Raw genomic sequence first — 8,628 nt, 5'->3', positions numbered from 1 at the left:
TACTGCATATTACTACAGGTACACATATAGAAGAAATTGATGGCTACATGGAAAAATTGATTTGGATAACATGGCAGCTGCATAAAAATAAAAAGAAAAGAGATAGTTGTAGTGGAAAAAACTGATAGTTTATCTGGATATATAGGGTAGGTGTATTACCGGACAACATTGTTGAACAAAATCCACTTCCAATTATCTTTCTCTTTGTTAAAATCGGTACGTCAACCACCTGTGAGGTAACACCCTCCGTAGCTTAGGCACATCGTCTTTCGCAAGTGGAGGAACGTTCGTCCATCCCATTTCTCAACATTGTATATGGCATGATACCCACAATCAAAACTGCCAAAAAAAAAGAGAGTCACATATTAGAAACATGAAACAGGGAGGAATTTTTTTTTATAAAATTCAGTATATGGTGCATGCTACAGAAAACACAAAAAGAAAAGCTGAAAAACAGACCAGAAAATCCTGTGACTTACATGGTTGCCTGAATTGGAACATTTATAATTTTCAAATCCCAATTCTGGATTTGAACCTTAGATGTGATGTAGTGTATATTCCGAGTGCCTTAATCCTACCGATTAGAGCATTTGCGTGGCTTATTAGAGCTTCATCACCTTCGCCCCGCATTGAATCAAGTGCTTCGAACCTTTGAGCTTGAAAGTTCATATGCAAGGAGTACCAATGATTTCCTTCCCTTTGCTTGCCTTGTCATCTCTTGCAAAACTGGGAATGAAATCTGAAATGGATAACATACATGAGAAAAAAGTTAACACAATGAGCAAGAAAAAAAGAGAAAAGAGATCTAAGAACATGAAAAATAGAGAAGCATTCTTACCAATTTCATCACACTTAGTGAATAATCCTTGGACCTCTTGAATAGAGAAACCACCGCTTTCTTCTCGAATTCCCCATTCATAAGGTAGACAGAAATTTGGTAAGGCACTATCAATTTCCCTCGACGATGTTAGTACGCCACAGGTACTCTATTGCAACTTCCATGCAATGATTAGACAGTTCACCTCTGCCATGAATTGAATTTGCTAAATCACTCGTGTACGCAAAACTGTCATTGTATTTTATTATCTGGTACCTGATATAGAAACAGAACCAAACACTCATGTAAGCGAAAACTGTCAGTGTATTTTACTTGTGTAACCCAAAAAAGAAAACGAAGCTATAGCTACAACAAAAAGGGCATATTTAAAAAAGGCTTGTAAAAACATAAAATGCATGGAAAAAAAACTTACATCCTTATGTTCGATTTGACTGGCCTCTGATGCTTGTTGCTAAGCATTATCTTCTGATAGACTTCTTCTTGTTCAGCAGTAACTTTGATTGAGTCGTCAAAAGGTGATTGCATATAATGTGATGACTTCTTCACTCTAGCTTTATGCGGGTATACCTTCGGAGTTGCACTGTGAACATTGGTTTGCTCTTTTGATGCTAGGGGAGCTGCATCAATTTGAAGTTTTCGCTTCCTTGCTATAAATGCCTTTGACAACTCCTCATACCTTGCAAGCTCTGCCATACCATTTTCACTTAGATGGACAGTTTTCCCTGCCATGACATCTTGTACCTCCTCAGATAGTTGGATTTGTTCAAAATCATCACCACTTGATGCTTCATCTTGAGTTCCAGTTATTTGACCTATCAGATAAAATGAAGACAAAAATGAGATTAGCCTATAATGAAATACAAATAACTATAAAAATAACCACTAGTATTTGCCATAAAAATATGAACATACAAAAAGTACCTTCTGGTTCTGGTTCAGCCCAAGCCAGTGGTACTGCAAGATTAGGTGCTGCAATATTGGGTGCTGCATCCTCATATTTGTCAAACTCATCCACTTGGATATCACCGTCTGCAGATTCTTGGGAGCTAAAGCCAAGATGAAAACCTGGTGGTGTGAACATACCAATACGGTTGTCCCTAACAGCTCCACTTGATCCACCCTTTCCAATTCCCACCATCTTCCTTTTCAGAGGCATCTCTTCTACTGAGCTTGACTTTTGTGCAGCAAACCTTGATAGTCCTCCCATTTTCTTCACGATTCCAGAAAATTTCCTAACTGCATCTTCAACTTCACGTGGCACGACAACAGGTCCATGGTTCATTAACACAGGAATCCCTAAGTTAGCACCAACAGAAGGAGACACTCTCCATTGCGTTCCATATTGAGAATTGGCTGCAGTGAACTGCCTCTGTGCAACTGGAGAGGACACTAATGATTTGCATGAATTTGCATCAATGTGTGATGCCTGAGCTTCAAGAACATTCGGAGAAATTGGGATAGCGTTCTCTTTGGTTGCGCCTTCTTCTACTGACGAGCACTTCTTATCGCCAGAACTACTCGGAACATAACTTGTGCCTTGCTGCATTGTGACATTAGGAGAAATTGCAATGGCGGTTATCACGGAGTTGCCATCGCCAACAGTATGGCTACCATCCTTTTGATCTTGTTTGGTAGTAACAGTTGGTGATACAAGGATTGCTGTGCTTGAGGTCTTCCCATCTTTTGGTAATCCTGATTCAGTACTCACATCATTGCCACCAACCTCACCAGATTTGTGATTATTCATAGAAGCAAGCCTTGGAGACTTCCTTGATGGTGTAGTTGCTGCTTTACATTGGCGTTTCCTATATGTTCAACATGAAAAAAAATCAAACATTTCCAGAAAACCTGATACACATGGTCATGGCTATCCTCTTTGGAGTTATGCAAAAACAAAAAACTGATTGAAACCTTTTCTTTGGAGTTTGATTTGATACTATTTGAGGCACATGGTCATCCTCCAAAAACCCACTGTTTGTTGACTCTTGAATAATGACATCCTTGCCTTTCAATTCAACATTACCACTGATTGTATTTAAATTATGATCAATAATATCCCTACATAAAAAAAATAAAGAAACCTTAGGTACTAACCAATCAGTATTTTCCACATTATGTCGACAAAAGCTATCAGGATAAAATGCATTTAAAACACACAGATAAAAAATCCACTTGTTGTAAGAGTTTACCTTTTCTTTTGAGTTTCATTTGATACTACTGGAGCCACCTGGGCACCTCCCAAAAAACCACTTGTTGGAATTAAATGATCATCAACAATATCCCTGCATCAAAAAACAAAAAAAGAGACAGGAAAAACCTTACTTACTACCAGATTATGTATACAAAATATATCATGTTAAGTCAATGATTCCTACCAGGTTTATCAGGTTCAACTATCATATTATTTACAATTAACCACCATGTTTGCCCAAAAAGAATAACTAGCAGTTTCTTCAGAGGAATTATTCATTCAAAATTACCATATTTTATATGAAAACTTATCATGTTAAGACAGAAATAGCTACCAAGTTTATTTGGTTCAACTATCATATTATCTAGCATTTACTACCAGCTCCTTCATGGTTTCCTTGAGAACTAAATCCACAGTTTTCCATGCATGTAAACCAGATAAACAAATGTAAAAACAAAAAAAATACCTTTCTGGAATGGTTTCCAAAACTTGTTGTCCATGGTCAGGTACAAACTTTAGCATGGCAGTAGGATCATTTCCTTGCTCGGACACACGAACAGGAATTCCAAGTTCTACTGCTACCACATTCTTGATCCTACTATTTGCAATTTTTTCAGAAGATGATGGAAACCCTGACTCTTTCATCATTTTACAATTGCTAAGGCTTGCTGCAAGATGTGCTGCACTACCCCTGATTCTGTCATCATATTGCGGAGTTGACTCAAAAGGTGATTCACTTTCATTCCCGCCGCCATTCACTTCATCAGATACATCCAAGTCACTGAAGGACGGTACATTTATTTGTGAGTGCATAGCAGGAGGAGATTCTCTACTAAAATTATCTTCCTGAAGTTTCTTCTCTATTCCAACAGCAGGAGATAGATTAGCTTGGCTTGTAGTTCCATCTTGCTGACCTCCATTCCTTGTGGCGAGTTCTGGAAGCGGCGCAAGCATCTTCTTCTTTGCATGACCAGTTGCACATCCAACTTTCCTAGTGGCAGGTACATTTCTATATGTATGATTCTCGTGTGCATCATGTTCAGATACCTCTGTGTCAACATCTTCGTGATACGAATCAGCATCATCATCGCTTGATTCTCCGTCGCTACATTGTGTCAATCCTTGAACAAGGCTGCTCAACAGACCATTTAGACTTGATGCAAAGTTCTGCATTAAACTGAATGCTTTCACCCGTTGCTGTACAAAAGGAAACAAAAGCTAAAATATGTGAATACAGAATTGAACATGAAAAAAAAATGAAGGCACACTCACAACCAAAAACACAGACTAGCCAGCAGCGCCTTTAGCAGAAAACACAAAAAAGCGTGTTCAAAGTTAGCTACCTTTTGTGTACAACTGGGATGTGTATTAAGCTTCATCCAGGAATCAAATCCATCTGGACCACCAAAAAGACCCATTTCAAGGGCGCCAACATCTTTATACTCATCCTTCAACTGAAAAAGTGAATGAAAAATACAGTGAGCAACAAAAATACAGAGAATTACATGCATTTGAGTACAAAAACTGCATGGAGAAAGTTGTACATATACAAAAATGCTAACCTCCAAAACACCAAAAGTGGTTGTATCATACTCCTGAACATCCAATGCTCCCACTACATCAATAGCTAACTTTGACCAAGCATTTATAGCAAAATTAGCATTGCCAAGCTCTAGCTCAAAGTGATCAGTTTTAAGAGCATCGAAATATCTCAACTTGTATATCCACGTAAATGAAGACACATGAAAAAAAGATAAGCAGAAAACAGAAATTAGGATTGTTACATGAAAACAATGTGTAGAAAGAAAAAAGAAAAGAGCAATAATAAACAACCATTTGTTTCAGTTTAAAATACAGAGGAACTAGAAGAAACTCACCATACAGTACAATAAGCAACCCTTTGTGTATTTCTGATTTGATAGGTGATCATGAAGTTGATTGGCAACAAATTTGCAGAGGTTAAATTCATTTGCTCGAGCAATGTCGACCTGGGTAGAAAATGCAACCAACCAGAATCATGAGATAACACACACACAACACAAAAACAGATAACCACCACTTAAAAAAACACTAATGAAAAAGGAAAATGTTATTACCAGCATAGGATAACATTTGTTACTCAACTTGTTATCAGTTGTAGGGGCTACTACTGTTGACATGATGAACAACATCCACAGCTCCTTGAAAGAGTCATCAGCCCCCACATACTGCTCAACCATCTTTGCGAGATCGGAAACCTTTGGTCTAATAGTTCCACCAGGAAAAAGCCTTGTAGCAATGACAGCTTCCAACTCATAATCAGCGTAATACTTAACCTCTAACTACCCCCGTGGAAGACCAGTCATGATATAAACTGACTCTTCTGTCAAAGGTATTACGCCACGACAAGGGACTACAAACGCTCTCCTAGCTGGTTCGTAACATTGCACAAACCAACTAATAAGTGGATTGTGCGGATGTTCACACTTGATATCCGGAAAGCTTCCCGAGTCCCATTGATACTATTGCATCACGCTTATCTTGAGTCAAACTGCTATATAGCTTAATTATAGGAGCTGGAGAAGCCCTATTTCGGTCTCCACTAAAACCCCGCCGAAAAAACAATAAAGAAACTAAAATGAATATGATACCCAGTGTTTCTTGCGAAAACTAACATGGTTTTCATACAGCTACCATATTTTCAAAAAGTACCCACCAGCTTAGTACAACATGGCTACCAGGGAAAAAATGAAATTGCGTATAAAAAACGAACCATCATCATACAGCTACCATATTTTAAAAAAAAACCTACCAGCTTAGTATAACATGGCTACCAGGAGAATGAATTGCGTATAAAAAACAAACCATCATCATACAGCCAACATGTTTTAAAAAAATACCTACCAGCTTAGTACAGCATGGCTACCAGGGGAAAAATGAATTGCAGATAAAACAAACCATCATAATACAGCTACCTTATTTTTAAAACACACCTACCAACTTAGTATAACATGGCTCCTGCCACAGACCATAATCATGTACCATACCATAGTTTACAAAAAAAAACCTACCAGCTTAGTATAATATGGCTACCGGGTTCATCGGATGCATCTACACGTTATTCACATGCTACTACCACGGTTGTTGAATTACATATCGGGAAACACATACATGGTGACGCTTACGAACTGCTTTCCCTTTATGACCAGCATTGTTCCGCGCTGCCTTCCTCCTAGCCATGGTTGTAACACCTATGATTAAACAAAAACAAAAAGTCCACTCTATTAAAAACATGAATGAGAGTAACATAATTACAAAAAGGTTATCAAAAAACAGAGACTCCACATCATATCCAGTTCTCATTTTGCTCCTACTCCACATAAATATCCCCCCCGGATCTTAAAAAAATTAATCTCATTTTCCTTATCCACTGAGTCAACTCATATCCCTCAGTCTAAAGACAATACAACAAAAAACGAGAGGCCATGGCTGGACAAAATGGAGCTAGGAATCATGCAAAACCAAAGAAGCTTGTAGGAGCTTCTAAAAAAATGCTCCATCGGTAGAAAAATTGTAGCCCGTGGTTCACATCCTCGCAAAAATCCTACCTCAAAACCTGGCAACCCAAAAGAAGCACGTCACCACCATCCCCCCACCCCGCCATCAAACTCACCATCGACGCCAAAGCCCAACGAGAAGCTACAAAATGAGCTTGTCGCGCAGCTAGATTAGTACCAACACTCCAGACTGCCACCATCGTCATAGAGATGTAGTGGGAAGGGAAGAGGAACCTTAGGCAACCAACAGCACAGTCGTGCCCTCCTCATCGCATTCATGCAATTCGTGCCCAACTGTAACTTCCCCCTCAACGACTTCACAACGACACAACCTTCAGCCGTCTCGTACACAAAAACGACAGGGTATCCTCGACGACGGCCTCCCCCAGCGGCAGAGACCTCACCAAGGAGCGTGACCCACAAAAACGACAGGGTATCCTCGGTAGCGACCTACCCAGCGCTTCCTCGCCGTAGCTAACCTCCCTCAACGGACAGCTCGACGGCGGCGCCGGTGTTCATCGACGAATCTACTCGATCCGAGCCATCACGGGGGCGAGCCTTACAGTCGCGCGGTCACGGAAGCCCCCTGCCCTCCGCCGCAGAAGCACCACACGAGCACCGCAACGCCGCCCACCCAGACAAAAACCCCAAACCCATACCCACCGACGACCAGCGATTCCGACCGCCGGGGACGACGAACTACCAGCATAAAATACACGCAGATGCGGCGACGAGAACGGCTAAAAACACCACCAGCAGATGCGGGGAGACTCACCGAGTAAGCGCGTGCGGCGGATCTAGTCGCCGTCGGCGAGGAACGGGAGAAACAGCGGCGGCGAGCGAGCTCTGCCGCCGAAATCGCCACCGAGACGGACAGAAAAGGATAGGACAACCGACGGAAAATGGGCGGTGGGAGAAAAAAAACTGAAAATAATGGGATGTAGCCCGGATCCCGAAATTCAAAACGTTGATACGCTGACATGTGGGGCTTCAGACCGCTGTCCACCTGAGCGACGTGGTCGTGCGCTCGCGCCCTTAGATGGCGACGCACGTATCGCGACGCACCGTCGCACAGAGAGCCCTTCCGTGCGGCGCTTTCGTTTAGATTTCTCCTTTATATATTTTGGGTTTAAGGTTGCAGTTTGTACATGAGCCTTGCACTGAAAAAAAAGAGCCAAGTCTAAACTAAAGGTAGAAACTGGCTAAAAATTAAAGGAAATCTATCTATCCAAGATCCAAACTGACGGTATGCTTTCCTTGTTGCTCTGAACTTAATCCACTTCAACTCTTCCTTGAAAAGAAGCTTAGCTGTGTAAAGACCTGGCTTGCCATTCTAGAAGATACACCCATTCCTTGTTTTCCAAATAGCCCAAGCTGCATGAGTGAAATTTCCGTAAAGAAAGGCTTCTGGATCATCTGTTTAAGCTTATCAATGCACTCCAAATGAGACAGATGCAGGGATAGTCCAGCCCGGGCAGATAGCTGCATCAAACTTGCAATGAAAGAAAAGATGATCCCCAGTTTCCAGAATTTGATCATTAGACATGATGCAAGAATAATCATCCAGGAAAAATGTCCTTCTGGCGATCTTGCAAAATTAGCCAGCAAAATACCTTGTGTTTCTTTTAACGGAAAGAGTTCCAAAGCCAGTTGAGAGCCAAAGGTGGCTCATGAGAATCTTTGAGCAGAGAATAAGAGCATCTCCAGTCGCGTCCCCCAAACCGTCCCCCAAAGCGATTTGGGGCGCGCCGGACAAAAAAAGCGTTCCAGCCGCGTCCCCCAAAGCCCTTTTTTGTCCGGCGCGGCCCGATACGGTGTCCGGCGCCCCGAGCCCGTCCCCGTCCCACGGGGACGCTCCGGGGACGCCGGACACAACGAAGCGAGGCGGGGAGTGGCGGGGCCGACGCGTCAGCGGCACAGTTAATTTTAACCTAACCGTCGCCTACCTCGCGACGGAAGTTATTCGCGCGCAGTGACACACGGCGGCATCTTTGCCTTAATGGCGACGGAGGGACAGGCGAGACGTCTCGTCGGTGCTGCGCGGCCTCCACGCGTCGCCGGCG

The sequence above is a fragment of the Lolium rigidum genome, chromosome 4 (assembly GCF_022539505.1).
Source record: "Lolium rigidum isolate FL_2022 chromosome 4, APGP_CSIRO_Lrig_0.1, whole genome shotgun sequence".
Taxonomy (NCBI): domain Eukaryota; kingdom Viridiplantae; phylum Streptophyta; class Magnoliopsida; order Poales; family Poaceae; genus Lolium; species Lolium rigidum.
This window is presented reverse-complemented; position numbering follows the sequence as displayed.